This window comes from Ranitomeya imitator, chromosome 7 (assembly GCF_032444005.1).
Source record: "Ranitomeya imitator isolate aRanImi1 chromosome 7, aRanImi1.pri, whole genome shotgun sequence".
Classification (NCBI taxonomy): Eukaryota; Metazoa; Chordata; class Amphibia; order Anura; family Dendrobatidae; genus Ranitomeya; species Ranitomeya imitator.
Window position 1 is genome coordinate 57,345,828 of NC_091288.1, and position 9,327 is coordinate 57,355,154.

The 9,327-nt window shown below is 40.7% G+C and overlaps 1 long non-coding RNA gene across 1 annotated transcript; it reads right to left on the reverse strand.

Moving 5' to 3' along the window:
* Positions 1–1,187: 1,187 nt before the first annotated feature.
* Positions 1,188–5,807, reverse strand: LOC138644660 (uncharacterized). The gene is made up of 4 exons (XR_011314639.1): positions 5,740–5,807; positions 3,908–3,943; positions 1,896–2,130; positions 1,188–1,333 (listed from the first exon to the last, which is right to left on the reverse strand). It is a non-coding gene; the product is annotated as an uncharacterized lncRNA (long non-coding RNA).
* Between the last annotated feature and the right edge of the window lie 3,520 nt (positions 5,808–9,327).

A 9,327-nucleotide genomic window follows, 5' to 3' on the forward strand; every position in this document is an offset into this window, starting at 1 on the left:
TGCCACCCCACACCATTACTGACCCACCAGTCATGCTGAAGGATGTTGCAGGCAGCAGATCGCTCTCCACAGCGTCTCCAGACTCTGTCACGTCTGTCACATGTGCTCAGTGTGAACCTGCTTTCATCTGTGAAGTGCACAGGGCGCCAATGGTGAATTTGTCAATCCTGGTGTTCTGTGGCAAATGCCAAGCGTCCTGCACGGTTTTGGGCTGTGAGCACAACCCCCACCTGTGGACGTCGGGCACTCAGACCATCCTCATGGAGTCAGTTTCTAACCATTTGTGCAGACACATGCACATTTGTGGCCTGCTGGAGGTCATTTTGCAGGGCTCTGGCAGTGTTCCTCCTGTTCCTCCTTGCACAAAGGCTGAGGTTGTTGCCCTCCTATGGCCCCCTCCCCATCTCCTGGTGTACTGGCTTGTCTCCTGGTAGCGCCTCCAGCCTCTGGACACTATGTTGACAGACAGCTCTGTTGTCTATTACATTTGCACAACAGCACATGAAATTGATGGTCAAACAGTGTTGCTTCATAAGTGGACAGCTTGATTTCACAGAAGTTTGATTTACTTGGAGTTATATTCTGTTGTTTAAGTGTTCCCTTTATTTTTTTGAGCAGTGTATATATATATATATATATATATATATATATATATATATATATATTCCCCTCTTCAACTCCTGACCCAGCTGCTCCCTCTCCCCCCCCCCCCCCCCCTGACTTTTGCAGTGATGTATTAGTCATACAGGGAAAAGTGATCTCCTGTTTCTACATAGATCTTAGGAGGATTCAGCCAGTCATGTTTTAATCAAGTGATGCCATAGAACTAATAGAAAAGAGAAGAATTTTCTGGGTAGAAAGCAATTGTAAATTCACAGGGATATATAATATGATTGCAATATATCAAGAAGATAAAATTTTGATGGGAGTGCTTCTTTAAATGTTTATTTCAGTTTATTTCATGTCGTGGATGATTCGGGCTATTGCTTTGCCCCTGGCTCTGATAAGTCGGCATGTGACTTTTGCTAAAATGTATTAAAATCACATAAAAAAGGTGTTCAAAAATAACAGAGTACTGAAAAATAATACCATAATAAGCCCTGATACATTTATGAGCTGTGATGTTTTCATACTTATTTGTTTCTGGCATAATTATGCAGAGAAATAAAAGATTGTAACACATGATGTGCACAGAAGTAATTTTTATTGTGTAAACAATGACATTAAACCATAGAATTTGAGAAACATACACGTTTGTGTGTCAAATGTTAAACATATTTGCAAATGTGAAAAGCTGATCCAGTCGTTTTCTTTGCGGTAGAAAAGGTTTCTTCTAAATCAAAGGAAATAAAAAGGTATTACTGCACAATCATATATTATACTCTATTTTTACAGTCTATATATCAGAACTAAACGGGGGAATGAACCCCTGGATCAACATCAGCACATCAAGCAGCAAGATATTAAATCAGTGTTAATGTGCAATAATGCAAACAGTCCCTAGCTGTTGACTTTTTTTGACAACTATATGAATAAATTTTAAAAAATGAAAATCCACAGATTAAATTAGGATCAGACTTGGATTTTAACTGTTTTTAATGGTACCAAAATCATGGAATAAAACATTTCAAAACTTACATTTGAATTATAAAACTAGACCAGAAAATTAGAAATGGTAAATACATATTTTGTGTAGAACTCAAGTTAAGGGCCATGTGGAAAAATCTAATTCTAGGTTACATCAAAGCTTGATCATACTTGTGCTTATGAAATGGGAAAGTTGCTTTTTGATGTCTTAATTTTCCATCTTTTGCCTGGTACGGAAGGTAATGCTCTAAGCATAATGTGTGTAGGCTTGATTTATAGTAATGTATATATAGATGATTTATATTTACCATCTTTGTCCATTCTAATATCCATTGTTCCAGCGACCACGGTTATGGCCGTATCCACCACGATAACCGCCATGGTAATTGCCTCGATAACCATATCCATTATTCCAGTTTGATCCATAGCGTGGGCCATAGTATGGTTGGTTGAAAGCATTAACATATGGGTTATATCCATACCTATAACCGTTGCCATATCCATTATATCCACCAATATTGAATCTTGGTGCTGCCCCAAAACCTCAAAAGAAAAACAAAAAAATCAGAATAAGTCTCAGAAGGGATTATGTTCATGGGGTATGGTGAGTTTGACTAACTTTTATATCACATTAGTTTAATTTCTAGGTCTCTGACATGAACCTACAGTATATTCTGTTCATTAATTAAACGGGCGTTGTGTTTCTTTGCTTTATATATTTGAAATGCAACAAATTTCTCACTTCAAAATACACTTGGAGCATTTAACACCATCCGGACACAGGCAATTTTAGTTTTTCATTTTAGTTTCTTCCTCCCCTTCTACCAAGAGCAATAAGTTTATTTTTTTTGCAGATATAGCTATAAAAGGGCTTATTTATTCTCCAGGTTAGCACAATTATGGCGATACAAAACTTATTCAGTTTTTTTTGACTATTTTAGTAGTGAAAAAAATTAGGACATTTGTAAAATACATTTTATTGCTTGTGTTGCCATGTTTCATATCACGGGAGCTGGGGAGGTTATTTTTTTGAAGACCATCCTCAGGTTTTAATTAATACCATATTGGGGTAGAGATAACATTGTTTAATCTTTCTGAAGGGGGAGAGCGGGGAGATTCAAATTTTTGTGCTTTTTTAAAAAATGTTTATATTTTCTAAAACTTTTTTCGTCCAATCGCCTCTACAATATATTGCAATACAACAATAATGCTCATGAAGTGCAGCTACAGGCATAGCAGTCTTCAGCAGACCCCCATCGTAGCGCCCTCTATCCGCACCACAATCCGGATGTGGAGGGAAGGACAATAGGTGCAAGGAATTTTGCGCCCCTCCAGATTGTGAACTTTATGTAACGTTGGCAGAGATTAACAGTGGCATTAAACTAGTTAGGAACAGACTGAGCTCAGCTCCACCCATGCTGTTAGTGGCAGATTCCACCAGTGTTTTCTGTTTTGCACTGCATCACACCATTGTAGAGATATTCACATGTTTTTTCGTTATGTAAAATTTCTTCTTGCAGTTCAACTGGGCGTTTCTTCAGAGTCTTCAATGGGGGCGTGTGCTTTCACACCTCCCTTTGCCAATCACAGCTCGGCAGCCTCTGAAACGGATAGACTACTAGATCAGCTGCTGAGCTGTGATTGGCAGCATGTGGGAGGGAGGTGTGACAGTACACGACCCCAGAGAAGACTCTTAAGAAAGCGGAGATTTCACATACCGTGCTCCAAAAGAAGCAAACATGAATATCTCTGCAATGCAGTGACACAGTGCAAAACAGATAACAGCGGCAGAATGAATAGAGTTTAGGGATTTTCATAAGGTTTTTAACTCACTTTCTGGGGGGTGGGGGAGGGGAGGGACCAGATTCTCCTTGTGTAAACTATATTCACACAGTTCATTTTTTATGGGATTTTATTTTTTCACAAGAAGAAGTAAATACCTAAAAAGAGTAATATTATTTCCATTGTTCTATTGCTTTAAGGCCCACTCTACAAATTAAATGTGTGAATAAATTGACAATTTGACGTTGTTATTGCAATTGTCATTATGTTCATACACAGCACAACACTGGCTACTTGGTGGTGATGATGCGAGAATGTGTAAAAACACAAACATTTACACCATACTGGGAATGGCAACTCCAAGCCAGTAATTTCTTCATACAGGAGGAAAACGTTTGAGATAACACTATGTTTTAAGGAAATATGCCCTGAGACTTGTTAGTTCATCAGGAATACAAGGATTTTCTAAATGTCAGGACAGCTTACATGCCCATTTTATGTAAATTGATCAAATTGTTAAGTATAATTCATTACTAACCAATTGAAAAACCGAATGAGCTCATGATGATCAATCCTGAAAAATAAAGGGAGAAACATGATGTAATAAGCATTCAAGCACGTGGATTTAAATATTTCATTCTTATGCAGTCACTCAAGGGATTTTGTCCACCTTCCTCCTCAGAAATCTCGTGGCAGCCAGTGACCGCTTCCTCTTTCTGCCACGTCCAGGTAGTGTTACCGGTGTTCCTATTATTTTGAACTTTTGAGCTCTGCTTCCAACTGTATCTCTGGGAACATGTAATGCCTTTGTATCTTTTGTATGCTTTTTCTTGTGTGTGCTAAGGGCAATGACCTATTTTCTTAAAGGAGTTTTCCACTCCTATTTGTCCCCTTTTCATACATCTCTTCAAAATAATCAATTTTCCAATATACTTTCATTACCTGCGCTTAGTCTATGAGCGCATGCCAGTGTGCATCAAATAACCCTTTGTTGACATGTAGATACTACTTCTTGACTGTTACATGTGGTCCATCTCACATGATTTGGCCAGAATGAGAAGAGCACGTCATTTGGCAAGCACTGCGATGTGTTTCCCGTTAGAAAGCACACTACAGAGCTTGTCAATTAAACAGGTTGTCACTTCTGACCTTCTGACTTTTTCAACCTCGCTTGTTTTCTAATGATAGCACAATAGGACCAGCATGACCCAATGCCTCTTTTGGCCTAAGCCTCATGGCATCTGCACCGGCAGCTTCAATGGGATATAGTTGAGTTGATCAAAAAAGATTCGAAGAACCCAGTTCCAGCGACCGTGTCGGAAGTCTGTAGCTACCGGACCAGAGCTCTGCGATCTGCTTCCTACTTGCATCCTGGGGCCTCTTCTCATTAATGGACCCCAGCACTACATTATTTTTACAGTATGAAGCACTCATGACATTGCACCAGGCCTACTGCTGAAAAAGAGGACGCCGATAGGTAAGACGTTTGTAGGTCTAATGGTCATGGACTACCGATGTGGCTGCCTGACCAAGGTCCTGTGAATCTTTTTGCTCAATTCTAGTGTGGAGGCTGTTTAATCATAAACAATTAAGAGAGCATTACTAAAGATATGAAAAGGGTGAATAAATACTATTAATAAGAAAAAAAATATGAAAGCCACTAAACAAAATGAGACTGAATCAGTTTAAAATTTCATATCAAGTGATGGATTCAGCCTTTAAATTTGATACTTAGAAATTCCATCACTGTTTCACTATTAGGGCGCATGCAGAGGACCATTTTATTTGGACAAGTACTATCCGTTGTTTTTGACGGATAGAGTTCATACCCATGTTATTCTATGTGGGCCATGCACATGTGAAAATTTTTCCTCAGGCCGAGTGGTCCAAGGAAAATAAAATCGCAGCATACATAAGAATCAGATGGCACTCGCCCATTCATGTCTACGGATGCATGAAAAAAAATCGAAATGCACTCAGATGACATTCCAGACAGAGAAAATAGTTGGCAATTTTTTTTCTTCCCCTCCACCTCCGAGAAAATGGGATTAAACTCTGATAACTCTCTGATCAGAGTGTGATTAGCATAATCTAATTGATTTTCGCAGATGTAGAGAAAATGGTCATCTGCATCTGCAGATATGATGTAAAAGAAGATCAAACAAAATTGATCTGTATCCACTAGTATATACTAAGGTAGAACTATATTTTTACAATAGTTTTAGATACGTATCACAAAAACTTAACATTAACCTACAATAATCCCATACAGAATAGCATATACCGGATATTCAACAATTGATAATCAGAACAGTATAATGCATAAAAACAAAGTATCCAATCATGTCTTTATGTTTGCTTGCTACGTACCAGATCCTGGAACCTTTAAGGAAAATTAAAGTGAATGTCATCCTGAGAGAAGACGGTTCCTTTTATTTAGTAGAGTGATTGGGCGGAGACAGTCAGATTACGCGGGGCAGGTGCTCAGATTTCCATAATGCTTGTCATATTTAATTTAATTATAGAACAGTTTTCTTTCAGCCTTCAATTAATCTTGAAGGCATTCTCTGTCTCAGAGATCTTTTTAATTAGCGCAATAACAATATTAGCAGCGCTGGCATCATTGTAATCAGACCAAACACACCTTTGGAATTTACAACACTGTATAGCTACATAGTTATGGTAATGGGTAAATTCATCCCTTACATACTTCGGTATTTTTTGTACTTAATGATTGTATATGTGCTTTATGGTGGATGCAACAATCATGGTAAATTAATTGTGCCTTACATATGGGTATGTGCACATGGAGTCATTTTGCTGACTTGTGGAGGAATTTTGAGAGTTTCTGCCTGGTTTCTGCTCCAAAAACTCCTAAAAAAAATCCTCACTGGCTTTTGCACTGTTTTTTGGAGTGTTTTTTTTTCCCCTGAAGAAATTTGTAAAAAGCCTGATGGAAAAAGATGTGCATGACCCATCTTTGAAGAGTATTGTGATGGAATTTAGTCCAATACTAGATATGGTGAAGTCAAATGGCTGATAAAAAAAATTCAGGAAAAAGAAACTCTCCAAAAACTGCATAAGCCAAAGAAAAACTCCTCTTCCTGAAGCAATTTCCACTTCAGATTTGTCCACCTTTTTTTGCAAGTGCAATAAAAACTATTGAAAACAAGAAAAATGTCAACATAAACTAATTTATTGCTATTATTTTCTGTTGTACAAGACAGATCAATTTTTACCCAACAGAGCATAATAGCAATGAATGCAAATTTTGGGAGCTGATACTGATTCTGCTGATGAAATATTGATGCATCTCTATTTTAAATAAGCACTGCCATGAATATTGTTTTTTATTAATCTGTGTGAATGTGCATGTAGTGTAGTGCATATTAATGTACTCAACTACCGCTGCCTTCTCCAGGATCCAACGCCGTTCTTCTCCGCCTCTCAGTGACGTCACCGCTCCTCAGACTAGCTGGCTAACTGTATGGTTAATATATGAGCCAGAAGTCTCGTTTATGCCACCTTCACACTTCTTGATCTTACTGGTTCTGGAAAAACCAGTACCAGTGTTATCAGTGTTGCGTGTCCATGTGACATACTTGTATATGTGTGCGTCATCCATGTGCTGTCCATGTGACACCTACCGGAATAGGATAGATAGATAGATAGATAGATAGATAGATAGATAGATAGATAGATAGATAGATAGTAATAAAGGTAGGCACAGGCAGCACTCCAATAGTATTTAGCCCATCTGGCATGGCGGCGATGTTTCCGTTCAAATGAATCTCTCTCAAGCTGCGAAATAAGCCTACATAGAGAGTACATATAGAGACATTGCATCATTGTGCAATTTACAAATCATTCACAAAATAAGGTAAAAAGCAATACTTCCATAAACCTCCCCGATATCAGCATCTGAGTGGCGCTGCTACGCCTGTCCTGTCATGTGATCGCAAAACTACCAATCATATGTCAGCCCAGTCAAAACTGGATCGTCAAAACTGGATGCGTAGTAGCGCTTGGGTATGCGCAATCTTCATTTTAAACAGGGAAAAGTTTAATGGCAAACTCGCTTCTGCGTGATAATACTATGGGCAGGCACCATTTCAACTTGATCTTCCCTCACTCTCTGAATCCCTCCTCCCTCTCACAGACATAAGCTCCCTACACAATGTGGATGATGCTGCCGCTCTATATAACACCACAATAGCTGCAGCTTTGGAATCTCTTGCCCCTCTCACACATACCAAAGCTCGCAAAATCAACAGACAACCCTGGCACACCAGCATGACTAAAGAACTGAGGCGAGCTTCCAGAGCTGCTGAGCGCAGATGGAAAAGATCCCACTCCAACGAGCACTTCATCGCATTCAAACAGTCCCTCACTACTTTCAAAACAACGCTCGCCACAGCAAAACAAACCTACTTCTCATCTCTCATATCCTCCCTGTCTCACAACCCCAAACAGTTATTCAACACCTTCAACTCTCTCCTCCGTCCCCCAGCACCTCCTCCCTCCCCACTCATCTCAGCTGAAGACTTTGCCTCATTTTTCAAGCAGAAAATTGAGAACATCAGAGACAGTTTTAGTAAACAACCCCCAGAACCCTTCCTCCCAACTACCCAGCCCTCCACCTCCAAAACCAACTTCTCCACCATTACAGAAGACGGACTCTCCACTCTACTCTCAAGATCGCATCTCACCACCTGTGCACTTGACCCACTCCCATCCCACTTCATCCCAAACCTCACCACAGTCGTCATCCCAACCCTAACCCATCTCTTCAACCTATCACTAACAACTGGCATTTTCCCCTCAAGCTTTAAACATGCCTCAATCACACCTATCCTCAAAAAGCCCTCTCTTGACCTATCCTCTGTATCTAGCTATCGCCCTATATCACTTCTCCCCTTTGCCTCAAAACTACTGGAACAACATGTCCATCTTGAACTGTCCTCCCATCTATCTTCCTGCTCCTTCTTCGACCGCTTTCAATCAGGCTTCCGGTCATACCACTCCACTGAAACTGCCCTAACTAAGGTCACCAATGACCTATTAACCGCCAAGAGCAAGCGACACTACTCTATCCTCCTCCTCCTCCTGGACCTGTCCTCTGCCTTTGACACAGTGGACCATTCCCTGCTGCTGCAGACCCTCTCATCCCTTGGAATCACAGAATTGGCCCTATCCTGGATCTCATCATACCTAACTGACCGTACATTCAGCGTCTCCCACTCACACACCACCTCCTCACCTCGCCCCCTATCTGTCGGAGTCCCGCAAGGTTCAGTTCTAGGACCCCTGCTCTTCTCCATTTACACCTTTGGCCTGGGACAGCTCATAGAATCTCACGGCTTTCAGTATCATCTCTACGCTGATGACACACAGATCTACATCTCTGGACCAGATATCACCTCCCTACTAACCAGAATCCCTCAATGTCTGTCTGCTGTTTCATCCTTCTTCTCCACTAGATTTCTAAAACTTAACATGGACAAAACAGAATTCATCATCTTTCCCCCATCTCACACGACCTCCCCAACGAACCTATCCATTACAGTAAACGGCTGCCCGCTCTCCCCAGTCCCACAAGCCCGCTGTCTTGGGGTAATCCTTGACACTGATCTCTCCTTTAAACCACATATCCAAACCCTTTCCACTTCCTGCAACCTCCAACTCAAAAATATTTCACGGATCCGCACATTCCTAAACCAAGAATCTGCAAAGACCCTAGTCCATGCCCTCATCATCTCCCGCCTTGACTACTGTAACCTTCTGCTCTGTGGCCTCCCCTCTAACACTCTGGCACCCCTCCAATCTATTCTAAACTCTGCTGCCCGACTAATCCACCTGTCCCCCCGCTATTCCCCGGCCTCTCCCCTCTGTCAATCCCTGCACTGGCTCCCCATCACCCAGAGACTCCAGTACAAAAGCCTAACCATGACATACAAA